Source organism: Papio anubis, chromosome 5 (assembly GCF_008728515.1).
Source record: "Papio anubis isolate 15944 chromosome 5, Panubis1.0, whole genome shotgun sequence".
NCBI lineage: Eukaryota > Metazoa > Chordata > Mammalia > Primates > Cercopithecidae > Papio > Papio anubis.
Window position 1 is genome coordinate 87,122,135 of NC_044980.1, and position 24,301 is coordinate 87,146,435.

The window sequence follows — 24,301 nt, forward strand, 5'->3', positions numbered from 1 at the left end:
GTAAAGTAAATGAGCAAATATATGGTGAAAAGTATATGGCAAAGTTAGTAATAATATGTACTATATGTCTTGTGTTGTATTTGACATTTTGAGTAAACAAATCCAATATAAGATCTGGTCTCTGCCTTTAGGAAGCACATAATCCTGCTCAGAGATAGACCAAACATGTGTACACAAGAAGGAGCTACTGAGAGCAAAGCATTCGCCATTCATTAGAGACTGAGAAAGGACATAGTTTGATAAGAGCAGGAGCTGCCAGAGTGGGTTTTGTAAGGGAAGTAGGACTTGAAGGATGCCTTCAGTTTGGGTAGAGAAAAGATGACGAAAACCCAAGGGAAGACATGAGGGTGGGCACATATGTTCCAGAGGCAGAGAAGGGTCAGTGTGTATAGAACAACAAAGGGATCAGAAGTCATATAGTAGAGCCATTTGCAGACAGACTTAGAAGCTTACTGGGAATAGTTCAGACTTGATGGATGATATAATAGCAAATTACTGCAAGTTCTTCAGCCAAATAATGAACTCCTGAAATTGATGGTGAATAAAGGCAAGTTTGACACTGAAATACAGTGCAAAGGTGGATCAGAATTGGGAGAGACTGGGAACAAGGACACTGCTAAAATAATCCATGCAGGCACAAAATAAGGACTAAGACTGGGGCTGGGGGCTAGGGATTTGTTGAGTAGGAAGAAGAAAAGGTAAATCTGAAAATTCTGATTAGACAGCTTGAAGACAAATGACAAAGAAAACTGGCATTTTTAGTCAGTTCAGATTCAGACAGGCAGAACTGTTGTAAAAATAGGGATGGTGGAAGCAGGAGTTCATTGGAAGGAAGGAAAAAAGAGATGAAAAACAGAAATCTGAGAGAAAGAGAAAAGAGGTTTTGTTTGTTTGTTTGTTTGTTTGTTTTTTTGAGACAAGGGTCTCTCTCTGTCACCCAGGCTGGAGTGCAGTGGGGCGATCTAGGCTCACTGCAAGCTCTGCCTCCCGGGTTCACGCCATTCTCCCACCTCAGCCTCCCCAGTAGCTGGGACTACAGGCACCCACCACCATGTCTGGCTAATTTTTGTATTTTTAGTAGAGACGGGGTTTCACCGTGTTAGCCAGGATGGTCTTGATCTCCTGACCTCGCGATCTGCCCGCCTCGGTCTCCCAAAGTGCTGGGATTACAGGCATGAGCCACCGCGCCCAGCTGGGAGTTTTTTAAAAAGCAAATTCCAAGGCCTAAACTCCCTCAAATTCTGAACTGATAATTTTGTCAGCAATGATTAAACTTCAGAAATGATGGTAACTCTAAGTTAACACAACAGCCTCAATTGTCAAAGAAACCAAATGGAGCACAATGTACGTGCAATGGACCGGATGTTTGTATTCCTCCAAAATTCATACGTTGAAATCCTGACAGCCAGTGTGATGGTATTAGAAGGTGGGAACTTTCAAAGACGATTAGGTCACAAAAGTATTGCACTCATGAATTTGATTAGTGCCCTTATAAAAGGGACTCCAGAGAGATTTCTCATCCTCTTTCCACCATGGGAGGAGGTCACCAAGAGAAGCTGGCTGTCTTCAACCCAGAAGAGGACCCTCCCCAGAACCTGGCCAGGCTAGCACCCTGACTGTGACTCCCAGCCTCCAGACTGAGAAATAAGTGTTTGTTGTTTGAGCTACCCAGTCTATGGTATTCTGTTACAACGGTCTGAATTAAGACAGTACACCAGAAAATAAGACAGAACACTGTAACACATTTTATAAAGTGTTGATACTTTGAGGCATTTATTGTAATTTGTAAGTATTTGGACCTCTCTATTTGATGAAGACTTCATATTTAATTGTGAGAAAGCTCTTTCTTATGCCATACTGACAGCTCTTTAATACATGTTAGTAAAAATAAGTTTTCTCATACCCCTTTGCACTCAGTAACGTTCCCCAGTTCTGGATATGCTTTCTGTCATTATAGTTTTACTTTTTCTAGAATTTCATATTAATGGGATCATATAGTACATAGTCTTTTGTCTTTGGTCCTTTCACTTAGCAAGTTTTTGAGATTCATTCGTATTTTTCAGTTATTCATATTTTATTATTTTTATTAATGAATAATATTTGATAGTAGAGGTATACCACAACTGTTTATTCATTCAACAGTTGATGGACATTTGGGTTGCTTCCCACTTTGGCTGTTACGTATAATCCTGCTATAAATATTTGCAACCTCATCTTTGCATGGACATGTATTTTTACTTGACTAAAATACCTGGGAGGGGAATTGCTGTGTTCTACGGAAAATATATATTTAACTCTTCATAATGTACTGTCAGATTGATTTCCAAAGTGGCTGTTCCATTTTTCATTCCCACCAACGCTGTATGAAAGTTTCAATTACTTTACATCTTTGTCAACACTTATTATTGCCAGTCTTTTAACTTTTAGCCATTCTTCAGTAGGTATGTAGTAGTACCTTACTTTGGTAGTAATTTACATTTCCCTGAGATAACTATCAATGTTGAATATCTTTACCTGTGCTAATTGACTATTTGTGTATTATCTTTTGAAAAGTATGTGCTTAAGTATATCCCTATTTATGAAATTGAGTTTTCTTATTGACTTGTAAGAGTTCTTTATACATGCTGGATTCAAGCCTTTTGTCAGGAATCTCCTATAAAAAATTCCTTCTAGTCTTGACATGGCTATTTGTTTTCTTAAGTATGTCTTTTGGAAGAAAAAAGTTTTAGTCTTAACAAGAGTCCATTTTAACTTCCTTTCTCTTTTTATATTTTTTGTCTTTTGTGTCAAGTTTAAGAAATCTTTGCCTAACCTAGTATCATAAAGATTTTCTTTCCTATGTTTTCTTGAGAAGTTTAGTAGTTTGAGTCTTCATATTTATGTCCAAGATTCATTTTAAGTTAATCTTTGTGAAAAGCTGTGAAATAAGGATAAAAGCTCATATGTTTCCTTATGTAAATATCCAGTTGTTCCAGTATCACTTGTTGAAAAGACTGTTTTTTTCCTCCATTGAAATAACTTAGTGCTTTTGTCAAAAATGAATTGACCATATAAGCATGGATCTATTTCTAGACTCTTTATTAAGATTCATTTTTCTATGACAAATGCCCATTCCATTGTCAGTTCTACACTGTCTTGATTAAGGTAGCTTTATAGTAAGTCTTTAAATCAGGTAATGTAACCCCTCCGAATTCATCCTCCCTTTTCAAAATTGTTTTGGTTGTTCTGAATCCTTTACTTTTTAATATAAATTTTAAAATTATCTTGTCAAATAATCTTGTTTGAATTTTAATTGGGATTGTATGGAATTTATAGATCAATTTGGGGAAGATTGTAGTCTAAAAATATTGAATCTTCAATTCATTAACATGAATTTATTCCCCCATTTATTTACTTACTTCACGTTTTTCTTTTTTTGCAATGTTTTACTTTCCTTTGGCAATGTTATATAGATTTAAGTGTTCATGTCTTGCATATCTTGTTATTTTTATTCTTGAATATTTTTATGCTATTTTAAATTGAAGTTTAAAAATTTTTATTATTAACTGTGTTTTTTTTTTTTTTGCTAACATAGAAATACCAGTTTTTATATTGACTTCGTATCCTGCAATCTTGCTAAATTTATTCATTAGATTTAATAGCCTTTTTGTGGATTCCTTGGGATTTTCTACCTACCTGATCATGTCATTTGCAAAGAAGGACATCTTTACTTCTCCCTTTCTCATTTGCATGCCTTCTATTTCTTTTGCTTGTCTTATTGCACTGGCCAAAATATCTAATACAATGTTTAAAAGAATTTGAGAGAAGACAATCCTTGCCTTTTTACTGATCTTTGAGTATGGTATTAGCTGTAGGTCTTTCATAGGGGCCCCTAATCAAGTTGGTATGTTCTCCTTTGTTCCTAGTTTACTGAGAGTTTTTATTATGGAATGGTTTTGTCAAATATTTTTCTACATCTATTGCAATGCCTACATTTTTTTTCTCCTACACTCTTCTGATATGGTGAATTGAATTGACTGTTTGTTTTCCAGGAACATGTAAATAATTGAACCTAAACTGAAAAGTGAAGGATAGAACATTTAATGATAATAGTATCATTAAAAATGGCAAATAAAAACATGTGTCTTAATATTACTTAATGCACCCTTTTAAAAAAATCAGCAGAAAAACACCAAATGCTGGACATCTGAGTTAGTATGGGTAGGAATGGGATCGTTCAAAGAGGAGATATTATCTAATGTTTTTCTTTCTTTTCTGATTTTTAAATTTTTCATGTTTATGAAACTTTCATTTTTGCTTTGACATTATATTAAAAAGTTGACAACTCAATATTAAATTCCATTAAATGAATTCAAATCATTTGCTTAAAATCACGTATTTTTTCTATAGAAAAAGAGTTTGTCACCAGGTAACTTGTTTGTACCTCGTGTAGGAAAACTGTATCACCAGCTAAAAGTTTTAGCAGTGATTCATTCTCATTTACAATAAAAACAAAAATATTTCTGTGATTAAATTTAACTGTAGTATTTGGCTACATCCTGATGCTTTTGATTCCATGAATGTTTAATTTCATTCTAGAAAGAAAACATTTGGGTGATTAGGGGCAGGACTAAGCACCCATACTCACAAAAACTGAACACAAAATGAAACAATTCATCATGCAGAAAATAGTCTCCATAAAAATACAGTTTCAGTTTCCTGAAAGGTAAATTATAAAAGTATGCATTTACCCAATCATTTTAAATGCCATAATTATACAGGCTGCTCATCAAAAGACTTTTAGGATTCATTAAAATCATAAAACAATTCTAATTAAATCCATATTTAAATTAAGTTTCTATAACTAACCTACATGGTACTTCAAATCAAACAAAAAAAGTTGTATAAAAGATCCAATTAATTGTAAGTTTTTGTAAGAATTAAAGCCTAATTACTCTATGATTAAGTTTCTCCAAAATGTAATCATCAATGGCTCTATTCAGAAGAATTAGCCTTCTGTACCCCAGATGCCAGCGGAGTGCTGCAGCCCGTCTTTGACACCAGCAAACCTATTCATCTGAAATCAGCATGACTGTGGAAACTTTACCTCCACCCCCACTGGGGATCCAAGTGGAGAGACCAAACAAAGCTGCATATTTTTTACAGATAAATGTCTCCCTATCTGCAGAGTTCCCTATCTGATTAAATGGATTCATGTTCATCAGTGAATTAAAAAATCCATCGTCAGAGCAGGTTTTAGAAACAATGGCTATTTCAAAGATTCCCAAGTCAATGGGAAAAGATACACAAAAAAAGAATAAGATTTGCAGCTTACAGAGAAAGAGAACTAGGCGTTCTAACTCTATGCAACTCTTCTTTCTTACTTAGCTACTTGAAATGTTTTTCATTTTTATTAGCCCAACTTCCCACGGGAAAGAAAATAAAAAAGCTCTGTGACATCGCTGCCTCTTGTGTGTTTTCCAAAACTAATTAACCCTATGAAGTTATTAGGGCAGCATCATTTTTTCTATGACATCACACAAGGTGAAGGTCACTTGTATAATATTCTTGGCTTCATTCATGTAGTGCATATCCCACAAAATATAATTTATTGTAATTTCCCCAGTGCCCTGATAGCCAAGTGATTAGTTATTATGGTACATAAAAAGTTCAGACATATTATATATGATTTATAACCTTTATTTCTGATAATCTAATTTTCTTTTATGGTAAAAAGAAATATACTATGTGTGTTTTATAGATGGTTATTTTGAGGAAATCACTATTTAAAGTATCTTTTTATATGGATTCTGCTGATTGCAAGGCATCTGGAAGCTGAAGCACCCAAATGATTGTGATATAAGGGTAGTTCTTTATCTACTTAACAATACATTTTTTTTTTTTTTTTTAACTACCCTTGCCTGTGCCAGTGGCTGAATGTTTGTCTGGTCACAGGCTAAGTCAGGCCAGCACTACCTGCCATCCACCCTGTAGACATTAGTGAAGAAATGATGGCTCTGGATGAACGCAATTGCATATACAATCTAGCCACAGTGGTTATTTCCTTCCCCTCAGGTATACTCTCCCTGACTCAGGAAACCCCTAGCTCTTTGCCACAGAAACCTTACCTTTTTACATGTGGAGTCAGCTTTCTCTGCTTTTAGAGAAGGGATTTTTAGAGCTATAACACATACATTTCCAGAATGCAGTTCCCTTCTCACCTCCTCTCCCCAATTACTATATTATCTTCATTTTTGCTGTGATCAAATTACGTTACATGAATGCTAGCCTCAGTTGATTACATTAAAATGGTTTCTATAATACAAGAAAGCTCCCCCTCGTTGATTTGAGAGATTCACATACAGTTATCATAGAAAAGGGTAGGTCTCAAAAAGGAAATCTGAGCAGCTTAGCTAGATGAAAGAAAGGACAGTCCCTTCATCCTGTACATGACTGGGAAGACGTGAGCACATGAATGAAGCTGCACCTACCATGAGGGCCTGTCAGGATCCAGGGGGAGGCCTCTTTTTCCTCTGTATCAGCTATAAAATGGAACAGCATCTGTGACTTCTAGTGATCAGAATGCCACATTGAAAAGTCACACAGCTAATAATAATGGCTGTTAATTATTAAGTACTTACTAAATACATGTATTGACCCTTGAAATCCTCACACTTATTAATTACTATGATTTTCCAACTTTTATAGCTGATGAAACTGAGGCTAGAGGGGTGAAGTAATTTGGCCAAGGTTACACAGCTAGCAAATGGCAGTGTGAAGATTTGAACTCTGGCAGTCTGGCTCTACTGTCTATTCTCTTAACCATTCTGTATCCTGTTCTTTCAATTCTTTGTACTCTGTGCTTATTTAATAGCAAATACTTACATTGCACTTAAAATATTTCAGGCACTTATCTAAGAAGTTTCTTAAATCTACTTGGATCTCACAACAACCCTATGAAATATGTATTGTTTTTATTCTCATTCTTCAGATTAGAAAACTGAGGCACAGAGATATTGAGTACCTTGCAAAGGTTATGAAGCTAGGAAATGGAAGAGACTGGATTCAAACCAAAGTGGCCTAGTTCCGGAATCCATGCTCTGTACCACCTCCTGTTTATTTTCTTGTCATCTCCTAGCACTTTGTGAAGTGTCTTAAAGATTTAGTCTGCCCCAATTGATCTAAAGGGGAATAAAGGATAGCTGTTTGTCCTGTTGAAGCCAGAGCACTCAAAAGCATATTATTTGGGGATTGGGCTGGGAATGTGGAGGCAGGAGATAGGGAAGAGCAGAATCATGATCACCTGCACAAACAAACCCAAGGTAAAGGTCAAACTAATAGAGACAGAACAGCTGGTCAGTTTCCCTCCCTAGACAAAGGTTCTCCTCCCAGGGCCTGCTTTGGAGATCCTGGTTTTATTTTTCCTAAGAGGGGAAGCAGCTGCTTGCAGACAGTGTCTCCTCTCTGCCCTCCCCAGGCTCCTGCTAACCCTCGTGCTGAAAGCCGTTCTTTCATTGGCCTTCACACCACTCTCCTTGCTTTTCTTCTCATATCCTGACCACCTCTCTTGGTGGGTTTATTTCTGATTGAGTCCCTCTGCCTTCCACTCTATGACAGTGGATAGCATTCTTGGTAAATTCAGTCCTTGGTATGCTTTCTTCTCTCTCTCTCATTGGGATCTCACTGGGTTTAACTATCACCATGAGGCCAGTGACCCCCAAATAGTAGTCTCTTCAGAATACCTGCCCCCTTCTCCGGCTATGTAAGGTGTATTCACTCAGCCATCTTCTTGTCACTTCAAATTCTATAAATCCAAAGTGGAGTGGATTTTCCACCTCCAAGCCAACCACTGGCCACCCTCCTGTCTCTGTCAGGGGCACCACCAGGCCTCAGAGGGACAATCTGGATCTGATGGGCCTTACCTTTTCCTGCTTTGCCGTTATTCGCTCATCCTTGCTGCTTCTTTTACCTATCAAGATTACATCTTCTCATTCCTCTAACCTAAATCCTTCACATATTTCCGGACCCATATTAAATTTCCACAAAATCTCTGATTACTTTGGCTTGCAGTTATCTCTCACCTGCTTTGCACTTAATGTCTGCACTGCAAAATGTAGCATTTAATCACTTCTGTCTTGTATTTTTTGCCATGTATTCACCTTTTCTTAAAGCTAACTCTAGCTAAGTATATACTGCACTGCATGTCAGGCACTGGGGTACTGTCCATACATCGTTTCACCAAATCCTCATGATAACTCTGTGGGGTTTCATAATATTCTCCAGATTAGAGATAATGGTGCTGAGATTAAGAGAGATGAGGTAACTTACTCAAGGTCACAAGGCAAAACGGAGAAGGTAAAATTCTTACCCACTTCTGTCTAACTACAAATTAACAATCTCTGTACTCCCCGTGCTGACCGACTGAATCCAATTCCTTTAAACTAATTTTTCAAATTCTTGAGTTTGATTTCTTTCCCTATGAAGGAATCTGGGTTATAGTCAAATCCTATTCCAAACAAGATAAGGCAGAAATAAATAAATAATAAGTGTAACATCAATGATTTCTATAAACCAATCCAATAAATTCTAATAAAGATTTTTGAATTGATGATTTCATACCATCAATACAGAACACAAAATTAATAATTGCCACAAATTTTAAAAAATTAACTGTTTTTCTTCTAAAATAGTTTAATAGCAAATAAACAAAGGAAGGTACCACACTTGGCAGATACAAAATGACTTTCTGTCTGTGCTTGTGCAATTAAAACAGGTTTAGGTTCCCTGTTGGGACAAAAGGAAAAACACACACAAAAAAAGGAGATTCCTTTTAAACATATGCTCCCTGGCTCCAAACTTGTAACAACATATTTTTTTTCTTCTTCTTCTTTTTAAATTCACTACAAAAACTCTGATTAGGTAAGAAAAGTGACAAGAGCTCTTCTTAACCTTTTTTTTTTTTTTTAATTTAATTTTATCCAGTTTGAAACATTTGAGAATCACCAACAAAGGGACATATGTTATAGTCACAAATAGTAATACAAATTTGTATAAAATTAAGATTTGAAAGAAACATTTAGTTACCAAAGTCATAATTCTTAGCTCTTTTCTTCAAACTTTTTCTTCTTTAACAGGATATGGCTTCATTACTACCTCACTAGGTAGTAATTTTACCCATGGATACATTAAGTGACAACAGTGGCAGATGCTGTTGGAAATCTGCTCATGGCCTCTCAGTGCCCCTTACCATTTCTGTGCCCTGCAACCCGACCACCAATGGCCAGCACCTGCATCTCTGCAGGAGGGTTACTTCCAGGCTGTTGGAATCTACTGTGTCAGGGTACATGGGATTTAATATCCCCTTGTGGTAGCCCTTAACTGAAAAGGAAGGTTGTGGGGATATACCTAAGCTCCCTTACTCCTTAGCCAGGTTAATTCTGAGGTGTGTGTTATACTATTTCCAAGGCATTCCTTAAGGAATGAAGCTTCACTTGCCCATTGGGTAGCTGGCTTAATTTTGCACACTACTGGCTACATAGTTTTTCCTGTATCAGCTCTACTCCCCTGCTAATGTCCCTGTACTTCCCGTATAACCTTACAATTTAATCCTCATCTTGAGATCAGCTTTTGGAGGAATCCAACTAAGTCATCAAGCATAATAACATACAATATCAAAATATTAAAATCATCACAATCTTCTTTTACTTCTAGTTATATTTCTTATAATTTCTGTTCCACTTTCCTTTATTTCTACTTTATTTTCTACTGATGAAACTTTTTTTTAAAACTTTATTTTAGGTTCAGAGGGTACATGTGCAAGTTTGTTAAATGGGTAAATTGCATATCATGGGGGTTCGATGTACAGATTATTTTATCACCCAGGTAATGAGCATAGTATCAGATAGGTAGTTTTTCGACCCTTATCCTCCTCCCACCCTCCCACCTCAAGAAGTCCCCAATGTCTATTGTTCCCATCTTTGTTTCCACATGTATTCAATGTTAAGCTCTCACTTATAAATTAGAACTTGCAGTATTTGGTTTTCTGTTCCTGCGTTAATTTACTTAGGATAATGGCCTCCAGCTCCATCTATGTTGCTGCAAAGAGCATGATTTCATTTTTTTAACAGCTATGTAGTATTCCATGGTGTACATGTACCACATTTTCTTTACTCAGTCTATTGTTGATGGCCATGTAGATTGATTCCATGTCTTTGTTATTGTGAATAGTGTAGCAATGAATATACAAGTGTGTGTGTCTTTTTGGTAGAATGATTTATATTCCTCTGGGTATGTACCCAGGAATGGGATTGCTAAATTCAATGGTAGTTCTGTTTTACATTCTTTGAGAAATCTCCAAACTGTTTTCCACAGTGACTGAACTAATTTACATCCCCACCAGCAGTGTATAAGCACTCCCCTTTTGCCACAACCTTGTCAACATCTGGTGTTTCTTGACTTTTTAATAATAGCCATTCTGACTGGTGTGAGATGGTATCTCACTGTGGTTTTGATTTGCATTTCTTGAATAATTAGTGATGTTGATCATTTTTTTCATATGCTTCTTGGCCATGTGTATGTCTTCTTTTGAGAAGTGTCTGCTCATGAACGTTGTACATATTCTAACGGGATTGTTTGTGTGCGTTTGTTTGTTTGTTTGTTTGTTGATTTAAGTTCCTTATAGATTCTCGATATGAGACCTTTGCCCGATGCATAATTTGGAAATATTTTATCCTATTCTGTAGGTTGTCTGTTTACTCTGTTGATAGTTTCTTTTGCTGTGCAGAAGCTTGTTAGTTTAATTAGGTCCCACTTTCTATTTGTGGTTTTGTTGCAATTGCTTTTGGGGACTTCATCATGAAATTGTTGCCAAGGTCAATGTCCACAATGGCATTTCCTAGATTTTCTTCTAGGGTTTTTATAGTTTTAGGTCTTACATTTAAGTCTTTAATCCATCATGAGTTAATTTTTTTGTACATAGGGAAAGGAAAGGATCCAGTTTCAATCTTCTGCATATGGCTAGCCGGTTATCCTAGTACCACTTACTGAATGAGTTCTTTCCTCATTGCTTGTTATTGCTGACTTTGTCAAAGATCAGATGGTTGTAGGTGTGAAGCTTTATTTCTGGATTCTCTAATCCGTTCCATTAGTCTATGTGTCTGTCTTTGTATCAGTACCATGCTGTTTGGTTACCATAGCATTGTAGTATAGTCTGAAGTCAGGTAGTGTGAAGCCTCTGGCTTTGTTCTTTTTGCTGAGGGTTGCTTTGGCTATTTGGGTTCTTGTTCAGTTCCATATGGATTTTAGAATATTTTTTTTCTACTTTTGTGTAAAATGACATTGGTAGTTTGACAGAAAGAACACTGAATCTGAAAATTACTTTGGGCAGTGTGACATTTTAATAATATTGATTCTTCCTATTAATGAGCATGAAATGTTTTTCCATTGGTTTGTGTCATCTCTAATTTCTTTCAGCAGTGTTTTGTAATTTCTATTGTAGAGATCTTCATCTTCCCTGTATTCCTAGGTATTTTATTCCTTTTGTGCCTGCTCAGAATAGGATTGCGTTCTTGATTTGGCTCTCAGCTTGGATGTTATTAGTGTTTAGAAATGCTACTGATTTTTGGAATTTGATTTTGTATCCTGAAACTTTACTGAAGAGGTTTATCAGTTCTAGGAGCCTTTGAGCACAGACTGTGGTGTTTTCTAGGGGTAGAATCATATTGTCTGCAAAGAGAGAGATTTTAAAATTCTTTTTTAAAAAAACTGTCTACCTTATTTTTGTCTGCCTGCATTGATTCAAAGGAGTGATCTTCCATCATCCTCAGCAAACAAACACAGGAACAGAAAACCGAACACTGCATGTTCTCACTTATAAGTGGGAGTTGAACAGTGAGAACACATGGACACAGGGAGGGGAATATCACACACTGGGGCCCGTCAGGGGTGGGAGGCAAGAGGAGGGAGAGCATTAGGATAAATACCTAATATATGCAGGGCTGAAAACCTAGATGACAGGTTTATAGGTGCAGCAAACCATGGCACATGTATACCTATGTACCTAGATAACAAACCTGCACGTTCTGCACATGTATCCCAAAACTTACAGTAAACAACAACAACAACAACAACAACAAAGGAGTGGTCTTTAAGCTCTGAGATTCTTTCCTCAGCTCAGTCTATTCTGCTATCAACACTTTCAATTGTATTATGAAATTCCTGTTGTAAATTTTTCACTTCCAGAAGTTCAATTTGGTTCTTTCTTAAAATGACTATGTTGTCTTTCAACTTTTGGATCATTTTACTGTTTTCCTTAGATTGAGTTTCAAACTTCTCCTGTATCTTTTTGAGCTTTCTTGCCATCCAGATTCTAAATTCGGTATCTGTCATTTCATCCATTTCAGTCACGTTAAGAACCATTGCTGGGGAGCTAGTATGATCATTTTGAGGTAAGAAGACACTCTGGCTTTTAGAGTTGCCAGAATTCTGTGTTGGTTCTTTCTCATTTGTGTAGGCTGATGTTCCTTTGATCTTTTTGAATGTCCTGGGATGGGGCTTTTTGCTTTTATATTTTTTGTGCCCTTACTGTAGTATAAGTTGGGTTTAGTTGTTTGTCTTAATTTCTGGATGCCTCCAGGGGGCCAAAGCTTATCTCTGAACTCCTGGGCTGTGTGCTGTAACCCTGTGGGGCAGAGACCAGCCCCTGGCTTTGTTCTGTGGTCCCTTAAGATCAAACACCTGTTGCACTAGAGGAGCCAAGGTACTCCCAGTCTTCCGGCAAAAACACTCCAATGAGGGCTGCCAGCAAAAGTGTTCTGGTGGGGAAGGGGGGTGTGGGCAAGTGTGCACCAGTGAGGCAGCTGAGGGTAACTGCATACTGAGAGTGGTTGGGGGGCATGGGTGTGTGCACACCAGTGGGGAAGTTGGGGGACCACACACATATGCACAATGGTGGGGTGGCTGTGGGCGTGTGTATATCAATGAGGCAGTGGTGAGTTCCCCCATGCATACCAGTGTGGCAGTGGGTTATCCACACTCATGTGCTGGTGGGATAGTGGGAGGAGCCTGTGGGTGAGTACATGTCAGCTGGGGGATGCTGTAGGCAAGTGCCTGTTGGCAGGGGAGGCTGCAGCAAAGTGCACCAATGGAGGTCTGTCTGCAAAAGCACTCTGATGGGAGGGCAGGGGCTACCAGCAAAAGAGTTGTGGTGGTGGCCACTGGAAAGTGCTTTAGTGGGGAAGCTGAGGCTGTGCTGTAAGTTGGGGCAGACAGGGACCCTAGGAGAAACTGGCAGACAGAGGGGCATTCAGACCAGACTGGCCCAGGCCTGCAGGCATGACAGCACTATTCTCTCCAGGTCTGGCAGCTAACAAAGGCTATAGCCACCTAGAGAAGAGTAGTGAGTCTTGGGGTTGGGCACCCATGGCCATGTTCCACTGCAGCTGTCCCCATGCCAAACCCCCTAGACTCCATGCAAACTGGAGTTCTGTCTCTGCCAACTCTCTGGGTAGTTCTCCCTGCCAACTCAAATGTCTGTGTGGGTCATAGGGGTCTCCCACAGCTAAGATCCTGGAGATCCATGATGAGAGTGGGCTGCTCCACACCAATTTTACTCACCCCTTTCCTGAGGAGCTGCTCAGGGCCAGGAATGAGCCCTAGTGCTTGCCAACCTGGTGCAGGGTTTCTAGCTTCTTCCCCTCTCAGCCCTGTGGTCTGCCTCCTTCCTCTATCCACTCTCAATGCCTGCTTTTTGAAGATGTGATCAGAGTGTCAGTCTACTTGATGTTCTTGTCTCTGTTGGTGGGAGAAGTTCTTCCTAGTTGCATCCAGTCAGCCATCTTGGCCCTTTGTCCTTACTGCTAAACTTCTGATATCATGACCATTCTATGCTTATAGAACTAGGCAAAAGGAAATAGGAAATATGTGAGGGAGGGGGCAGGCTACTTAAGGTAGATAGGCAGTCATCCAAATAAAACAGAACCAGCACTAGAACTCAGGACCCTTGACCTGCAAACTGGATGAAGTTACACCTCTCATTCTACTATTTATCCTTATATTTCCTAAAATGAAGCAAAACAAACCAAACTAAAACCAATTCACAAAGAAGAACAACTCTCATACCAATATAACTATTATCGCCTACTCCTACTCCTTAAATTTCTGCTCTCTTTTATGTTGACGCTCCTTCTTCTTGATTTCTCCTGCTATATTCCTCACTTAGAGGACACAGGTCTATTTTTCCTCAAAGCTGCTATTTCTCTAGAAATATATATATCAGGACCTTAAGTGATTAATTTCTTTAACTTTTTAGATCAAGTTCTTTTTATTAGACTGTAGCAGTATCTGTGTAAAAATACTTTGTGGAAGCATAATATGTAAAGCATAAAAAGTAGACCTATTTTGGTTGAAGTGGAGGGAGCAGATGCTTGAGACTCTGAGAATGACCCACAGAATCCTCAGCTGTAAAAGAACAGGAAGCAGTGGTCATCTGGGAAGATGTATTTCTTTAACAAAATGCAGTGGGGCCTCAGTATCCACAGCCTTGTTCTTAGTCTTGCCAGGAGTGGTGTTAATAAAAAAAGTTCATGGCCAACTGCAGCCTTGATCCCTTGTGCTCGAGTGGTTGTCCTGACTCAGCCTTCTGAGTAGCTTGGAATACAGGTGCATGCCACCTTGCCTTGCTAATTTAAAAAAAAAAGAGTCTTTTTGTTTTGTTTTTGTTTTTGGTAGAGACGGGTTGTTGCTGTGTTGCCCAGTCTGGTCTTGGATTAAAGTGTTGGTATTACAGATGTGGGCTACCATGCCCTGTCAATGAAACTTATTAAAGCTCAGTAAGGAAAACTTTATTCAGAACCATTGTGATCAGTATAGGGACCACTACAATGGGGTCTTGCAGTGCAGGACAGAGATTGGGCTTAACTCCAAATACAGCATGGGCAAATCAGAATTTATAGCAAGAAGCAGTGTGGGGGTCAGTGGATAGATAATTACTAAGTGGAAACATCAGGGGTAAAGGGTAAACTGACCTATCAGGATTCTTGCTGAAGACAACTCAGGGTGATCAGATGTCACTTGGTGGATGATGGGTAGAGGATGAGAGTATCTAGGACAATCCGATATTAAAGATGGGAGGTTCTGGCTAAACTGATTTAGCAGGGTTCTTTTGCTAAAACTGGATTTTACAAGGAAATGCACATATGGATCTAGGAGAACGTTCAGAATTCTGACTAAAATTTGGCGAAGCCAAAGAATATTTGGTCAGTTGGCTAGCATCTGCATGACTGTACAACACATAAAAGCCACTGTTCTTCTGCAACTGACACACAAATGTAAGGATTACAGAAATGAGGAAGGATGAAGGGGAGGAAGAACAGAAAAATCACAAGGGTAGTGGTGGGGAAGATTAGAGGTCCTAGCCTGCTACACTTATTTGAGGGACATGAAAACAGGGTGAGGATGCATCTCTGTGTACAGTTTTACCAGTGCTGGGCTTAAGAAATCAACATTACTGTGTTTAAGAGATAAATTATACCAGCAGTGTGGCTAAGGTGGTGATCTTTGCCAGTGTCAGGGACCTGGCTAGCAGCAGGAGGAATAGGCTATTAAGATCTGCAATGCTTTATGCTTCTGACTGTACAGGCTTCTGCACCAGGAAACACCAAAGCAGATGCTAGGGACTGGGGAAAGAAATATCAGTTCCTGAATAAACCTGTACATATGACTGGGGCTGGTGCTATCTTACGTATTCTTACTGCACCCAGTGATCCAGGCCAATCTGGGAAAGAGCCTCAGCACTATCATTATTTCACCTGAAGCTCTGCTGCAAATGGCATTGCAGTTTTGTTGTGAACATAGGAAAATTACCCAGTGAGGCACATGGTCTAGACAACTTGACTAGCCACAAATGATCCCGGATATGGTAACCTTGACTAACAGGATCTATTGTTATTGATCATTCTTTCTGAGAGCCTTTTGTTCTGAGATGGTGATTTTTCAATTCAGAGCACCATTTCATATAATTCCTGAGACACTGGTACTACTCTTTGGTTTTCTTAGAACTGTCCCCCTATCTGTCCTCAGGTGAATGAAGGCCCTAGTTTTAATGATGGCATCTATGTCTACACACAGAGAGACATGTAAAGGGTTCATTATTCCTAATGGAACTACAGAAACTTAGAGAAATAAAGCATTACCTGCCATTTTCATGATCAACATTTGCAATAGAGTGCATAAATGCTTCAGTTTACAGAAATAGCTAGACCTTCCTGAACCCTCCCAGTGATTAATTAGAAAGCCTGTCTTACAGATTTTTCTCTCAGGTGTAGTAACCTTGTAGCCCTTACCATTAAGAACTAATAAATAAATGCTTGGTTAAGCATAAACAGGGTGATAGGCAGTGGAAGAGTGATGATCTTAGTTTTTATGCAATATGCTCACTCCGTCATTTTACCTTGGAGGACAAAATAAGATACAAAACTAAAAGTTGCAAAAGCAGCTACAGTGAGCAATGTGTGATTAACCATTTAAAGAGTGTTAATATAGCCCTCACTGTGGATGAGCATCTTTGTGATTATATCATGATTAATTTTAAGAAATAAAAGTTCATGATTTCAGGAAAGCATTTCCAATCTTCAATTAAACTGAAGATATATACTGGGTAAAAACATCTAGTGGGTGAGGGACCAGATGTTTAAATTTACTTTTAAAAAAAGAAAAGGAAAAAGTAGATTAGATCATAGGTAAGTATTCACAGTCAAATGGAAGGCTGCCCATTTAACAGATACTCGAGTATCTGATTTGCACAGATATTGTAAATTACCTATCATATTAAATACAGCTCCTCATCTCCTTCCCATATATTTTATGCTAACAAACTTCTGTAACAGCTGATTCCTTCCATCATCCTCTCTTTTTAGATACACTTTGAGAAATAATATGTCAAACTGGGAGCTTTGACAATCTTGAAATGATATCATAACCTTCAAAATTTCAGCTTCTATCATGAAAATGTTAATAAATAAAAATGTAAAGTTAACCCCATTATAGCTATGCAAACAGAATCCCACAACATGACAGTGTATTTAGAAAAAAACATCAAACTGAATGACTATAAACAAACATTTGGATAAATACATCTGCGAATAATTTAGCTCAAAATTATCTTTAGAGGTGTAACAAATTACAAAATCTAGGCCACAGTATATGGTCAAATCATGAGTTTTTCTTATTGGGGAAATGGGGGTTCTTCAAATAGAACAAATTTGTACTTCTTTGATCATTGCTAATTCAAAGATTTCCTTTAAACCAAAATAGCGACTTGAGACAAATAGCAAAATATATTCTTAAGGCATTATAGTTTTGGTTGACATTTTTCTCTTTCAGAGTTCAAGCTCACATTAAAGTAGCTACTCAAGACTCTGCCTCACACTTTGAATAATTTCCAAAATATAAAATTACTCGTTACTTGGGTAAGAGAGCCATGGATTATGTGTGAATGAGGAATAAGAGAGCTACCTAAAAAATCACCATTTGATTCTTTGCAAGTCCTTTTTCTGTCACACTAAGTTAGCATTGCATTCAAACAAATGAAAAAAAACTAAAGACTATCAAGTTAAATTGTAAACTATTTATGGAAAAATAAATTCCTTTGGCTTCTTTTGTAATTCCCTCAAAGATTAACAGTGTGCCACTGTGAGCATCTTGCATAAGCTGATTGAATGGTTTTACCTTTTGTTTTTCCTTCAAGAGAAATGAAATGGATGGATATACAAAAGACAGCATCAAAAAGATACCTCATTTTTCTGGGTATTTAAAACCGTTCTCTGACTAGACTGTTTATATGCCCTCCTCTCCTCTACAGGGGGCAGTTAATCATCACTCAAAAGTTCCCCATTCAGGAATAACTTCAATATTTGGTGAACATCTTTCTAGACATCTGTAATACTAAGACAAAGAGAAGGAAATGAAATATCTTTTAAAAGTGGGACAATTTCATAGATTCTGGCTTTAATAATAGATAATCAAAGAAAAAAATGAAGTGAAAGAAAAATTGTTGGGAATTCAGAGAAACGTTTCTTCACTATGAGTTGTTAGAATTCCTTGAAAATTCCTCTAAATGTAATTTTTAAAACACCATGAAGGAACTGTAAGTGGCTGAAACATTAGTACTTAAAACAGGATCTCCTGAGAGCTGATTTTAAAAGATGTACTAACATATCATGGTTTTTCCTATCACTGCCCTTTTTCTCCACCCTTGGGTAGTTGGTGTTTGTGTATCTGTGGGTATGTGTAATTACTTTTACACTCTCAGGATTTATAACATTTAACTATGATTTCCGTGATTATTTAATCATATATATATATATATATTTTTTTTTTTTTTTTTGGGGGGGGGGGGGACTGAGTCTCGCTGTGTCGCCCAGGCTGGAGTGCAGTGGCTCGATCTGGGCTCACTGCAAGCTCCGCCTCCCGGGTTCCCGCCATTCTCCTGCCTCAGCCTCCCGAGTAGCTGGGACTACAGGCGCCCGCCACCACGCCGGCTAACTTTTTTTTTATTTTTAGTAGAGACGGGGTTTCGCCGTGTTAGCCAGGATGGTCTCAATCTCCTGACCTCGTGATCCGCCCGTCTCGGCCTCCCAAAGTGCTGAGATTACAGGCATGAGCCACCGTGCCCGGCCCAATCTTAGATATTTTTATATAGTATTTTACTTTGATTCATCTCTTGCTAATAATTATCATGGATGCCATAATCCCTAGGCTCTTACTTGCTTGAGAATGTTGTCTTTATATTGGATCATATTTTATTGCCCTGGAAATGTTGCCATCCACCCATTGCTATGTAGAAATTGCTGCTTTGAAAAAGTTTAAGACGCACCTGATTTTCCCCCATTCCATGACTTGCTTTGTCAGTTAGGATGCCCATATAATTTTATCCTTAGAGAACAGAAAAACTGTATTAGCATATGTTTTAACATTATTTTGTGTTAAGGTTTTTTCAGATATAAAGGACGTTTGCACTATACAGATCAAATCTTTCTTCAGTAAAGTTTTCTTATATGTTAGTTTTTTTGTTCCATTATTTTCTTCAGAAATAGTAATTTTGTGATTCTTGGTTCTCCTTTTTCTCTCTGCTGCACCTATCATCTCTATAGTAATTTTTACATAGTTCTTTTAATCTAATTTGGTTTTTGAGATTTATTTTCTTTGTCTTTATTTCTCAATTCTAGCCTCTATGACTTTGTTTTGAAGAGCATATATTATAATTTTTATTGCCTTTAATGAGGCTTTTATGTTTGTTATGATTTCCAGTTTCTCCTTCATTTCTTTATGAGTTTTCCAGATCAATTTTCATCTGCCACTATTTCGTTGTGTCACTTTTTTGAAGTCTTTTTAGATTGTTTTCTAGAGGCTGTGTTGTCTGTAATTCCTTAGAGACTCTGGAGAACTATTTTTTTTGAATACTTTCTGTGTTTCTCTGTGCCATTCCTCTTCAGATTATGTTCTTCATTTGCCTTTTGTTTATTGTCCCTTTTTCCTTCAGGTTTTATGCATAGGTCAAAGTTGGTTTCTTTTTGCTGATACAGTAAGCAGGATACCTTGTACAGGACAGATTGATTCTTATTTGTTTATTTGTGCTCTGTGGCTTTTTCAAAGAAGCCTGTATGTTTATTCTTATTATCTTCTTCAAAGGCTCTTCTGATTCTTGCATCATGAATATTATGAGGTCAGTGTTGAGAACCTTTAATCTAATGTCCAAATATTTCTTATACATCAAAGGTTTCCTGAAACTCACACCATGGTTTCTTTTTATCTCTTTCCCTGTCTCAGTGCTTGTCTGTCACAGTCCTTCAGTCTCTCCTATAAGGTCTCATCACTTTACATCAACCATTTATGGACTAACTTTTCCTTCCTTCCACCCTCAAGTGACATAGGATGTTTGCGAAAACAGTTTTAGGGCTTATATACACTGGGAATAGAGGAATTCGCAGAAGAGCAAATCAATTCTGTAGAAAATACCACATTGCTGTTCTTTTCTGGTTTGGGGAGGTGGAAAGCATATTTCCAAAACAGTATCATTTTTAGTTATTTATTTTGAAATGATTTTATGTTGTTATATGAGGAATTATGTTTCTTTTACTCTCCAATTCAGAAATTGAGCCAGCAATGTTCTTTTCTCCTAATTAGGTTTTAGTTATATCTAGGGGCTCCCTAGGTGCCCATGGCCAGCAATTCTAATATAAATAAAAATGCAGTATCATACTCTGTTCTATTACAATCATCAACTGAGTTAAAGCAGAACCCACTGAGATGTCTACTAAACAGTGAAGGAAACATTTATGAAATGTGTGGTCCCCAGAAAGCATTTTTACACTAGTTCCAAAACAACCCCAGGTGTTGCAAAGAGGTAAGTTTATATATCACCTTCTTTTTGAAATAATCATTTCCCACACCTTCAGAACTTTTCCCAGCAGCCCTGTCCTGGTTCTAGTCTGCCAGAGATCTTTGGCACTCAAATAAAGTGGGAGGCATCTCCTCAGTGCCTACTCCTCATCAAGAGTGTTTGTAATTGAAGACCAAGACAGATAAAGGACTATTCTTCTGACTAGAACAGGTTTAACTCAAATTGGCTTGAATTATTTTATTTTTTCAAGTATATGTTCCCAGGTATCCTGGCAACATTTCACCCCTATGTTTCCGTGGTGTTTAAACACACAGCAATATCACAATAACATAGAGGTAAAAAGGGGCTTTTAAAACAATTATAACATGGATTGAGCAGACCATAATACTTTCAAGAACCTGGATAAAACTGATAGGATTTGCCCTGTATCTTTCAAATCTTTTTTGTGCTTCCAGAATACAGGGGGGCTCACAGTCAAACACTTCTTTACCTTAAAGTCAGGCCAAACCTGTTCTTTAGGTTATGAAAAGCCAAAACATGGCTTCCATGCTTTATGCTATATTGGGGTCTAAGACATTAGTCTTAAGTTAGGCATAGTTGAACAATTGCAGAACTGTTCATTAATCATCATATAGAGCTGTCAAATATTTTTGGGCATATAGTTCCTGTGTTTTTGGTTTTTTTAAGCCCATGAATATCTGAAATATTTATAAAACAAATGGTTTATAGTCTAGGCGCGGTGGCTCACACCTGTAATCCCAGCACTTTGGGAGGCCAAGGCGGGCAGATCACGAGGTCAGGAGATCGAGACCATCCTGGCTAACACAGTGAAACCCTGTCTCTATTAAAAATGCAAAAAATTAGCTGGGTGTGGCGGCGGGCGCATGTAGTCCCACCTACTTGGGAGGCTGAGGCAGGAGAATGGCATGAACCCGGGAGGCGGAGCTTGCAGTGAGCCGAGATAGCACCACTGCACTCCAGCCTGGGCGACTGAGTGAGACTCCATCTCAAAAAACAAAACAAAACAAACAAACAAACAAAAAAACCAAATGGTTTATAGTGGCATGCTGTAAGGTCATTTATTTTTTCCAGCAAATTAATGCACTTTATATATCTGTTTCAACTGAGGACTTAGAATGTCAATAAATATTCTTTCAGGGAAAATATCATTAAAGCTAATATAGAAAATATAAAGCAGAATAGCATTTAACAGACAAACTGTATATAAGTAAAACAAACAAATAAATAAAATTTAACAGACCTCATTTATTTTTGCTCACAGGTAAACTCAGTCCAAGATGCTAATGAGAATTCTGAGCATAAAGCAAGGGAGAACACTTACCTCTGGGACTGACTTAAAAACATAAAGCTTACGTTTGAATTAATTAACATCTGTTATTCAACAATTCAATTCCACAAACATTTACTGTACATATAGTATAAGGCAATGAGTTAGATGCTATGAGATATTAACAGACATACCAGACATGAGTCTGACAGAGTGAACCATCTAGTAATTGGGAGATGAAGCACGTATACAGGTAACTGCAATGAAAGGCAAGTTGGCAATGCTACAAAATGCACAAACAAAAGGCTAAGACAGCACAGAGACCAGAATATTAACATCTAGCTGAGAGTTACAGAGAAGGCTTCATGTGGGAGTGAACATTTGAGCTGAATCTTAGAGGATGGGAAAGATGGAGCTGGGGCTGGAGATTGGGGAGGAATTCTAGATGAAGGGCGCAGCATGATCAAAGGCATGGAAATGTGAACGTATTAGAGTGTTTGTGAACAAATGGAGCATAGCTTGTCCAAGAGGGAGATGTGTTAGACAGTGGTGGAAAGAAGCAAGTGTTTGAACTTGAAAATGGGCCAGGGCTTATTCATACAAGAATAAGTAGTTTTCAAGTTTTGCTGTACATTCAGAATCACTCTGGGGATCCTATTAAAATTCTAGTTCTCAGGCCCATCCCCAAAATTTGTATGCAGTAAGTCTGAAGGATATTGGTCTGTGCATTTACATTTTCCGTGAGTGCTCTAGATCATTTTGATGTTTGTGGTCCACAGACCAAACTTTAAGAAAAACCCATGTGGGGATTGGAAAGGAATTCTTCAGGATTTAAATTTTATAATTTTAGGTAATGGAAGTTTTCATGTTTTTGCTCAGTGAAAATTTGGTCAGTTTCAGTAACTCTGTTTGAATTTGTTTATGGCATTAAATGTTTTTTATAACATGAAAACAGACAATGAGCTTTTTAAAGAAAACCATATTGATAAAATATAATCATAGAAACACACATAACACATACACACACCCCTGAACAGTCCAGATTCTAGAAATCTCTATTCTACCAAAAACAGTGTTCAGAAAATGAAGCATGCAAGTCTAAAACTTCTGTAGTTTGAAATGTTGGTATTCAGAAGCAGGGTGAGACATCAAATGCTTTGCACATCAGTAGGTCTGGTAGAAAAGAAATTTAAATAAGAGATGAACTATGCTGTGGGGCAGTAAGGAGGACTTACATGTAACTGACCTGTCAGTGTTAAGTTGAAAAGCGGTGTGCTCATGCTTGCATAAACCTCCATGCTGCTTTTACTAATTAACACGTGTAAAAATATTAGGAAAATTTTCAGTAGGGTAATGACTTTCTTTACCTGTTTATAATTTATTTTTCTTCTAAGCTTTTTTAATGGTGGCTAGAATCCTGCAGTAGACATCACATTCTTGATTTTTTTGACAGCATTGCCACATTTTCATCCTTTTGGTGTTTCTTAATTTCAAACTCTGCATTTTGACAGCTCAACCCTGTTGATTAATGTCTTCTAGGAACCCCTATATGGCCTGCCTGTTAGTGATCTAATTTTGTGCTGGAATGCCTGGGCTGGTATGTTGAACCGATTCACCACCCAGGTGGCTACATTTGGACTAAATGAGCTGTGAAGGGTTTCATCTTTGCCCATCACAGTCTTCCTTCGCGGAGCCCCACAGTATGCAGCCACTGCTTCGACATGATTTGTCACAAGCCATCAATAGAAAATAAATTATTGCCATTCTCACTTGTCAATGGGCTTGTCTTCACTTCAGCTGGCCTAATGATTGGAAGCTCAAAGGGAACATTTCCCATCTTTGCGGAGCATGATTATGACCGAATGCACTGCTCCCCTATGCATCTTGGCCAGTAAAAACACGTAGGGAAAGCAAATTAATTGGCTGTTTTGCGCCAGTGATTAGAACATTACACTGAAGTCTGCAGCAGAAACTGGTATTAGGCAAGCAAGATTAGGTCGGTTCTGAGTTTTATTTGCTTAGTGCAACATGATTAGCAACTGCTTCATTCAAGGCTAGTGCACTTGCTGCTGCAGTAGAAAATCCTTATAACATAATGATGCTGCTTACTTTTAAGCTGATAAGCATGTTCCAGGCAGAAATCAAAATCTCTTTGGGAAGGAAGCAAATGAGGAAATGTAACAGAACTCATCAAATGGCTTTAGAGTCATTCTTATGTCTGGTACTTTTGAAAATTACATTCTTAGGAAACTGGCTCTGCAAGCTATATTTGCAGAATGTAGAGGTGGTAATTGTGTCAGTTCAGGAGACAAAGAATAAAAGGACCCAAGGAGCAATAAGAAGTAGAAGGTGACACCTTTCAATGAACTAACTAAAAATGAGCTTGCTTTAAAAGAAACATAAAATTCTTTTTTTTACAAACTACAGAAAGAGCGAGAAGAGCAAAAGATACCACGGCATCAAGTCAGACCTCATAATTAAATACAGAGATGCAATAGATCAAAGAAGAAACTGTATTAAAAAATTAGGTCTAGGGTGTGGATTTAGTTTCCCTGTTAACAGCTTTGCCTGGAGTATAATGACAAGAGGCTTTATCTAACAGAATAATAAACAAAGATGTAGTGTACAAGTAAAAG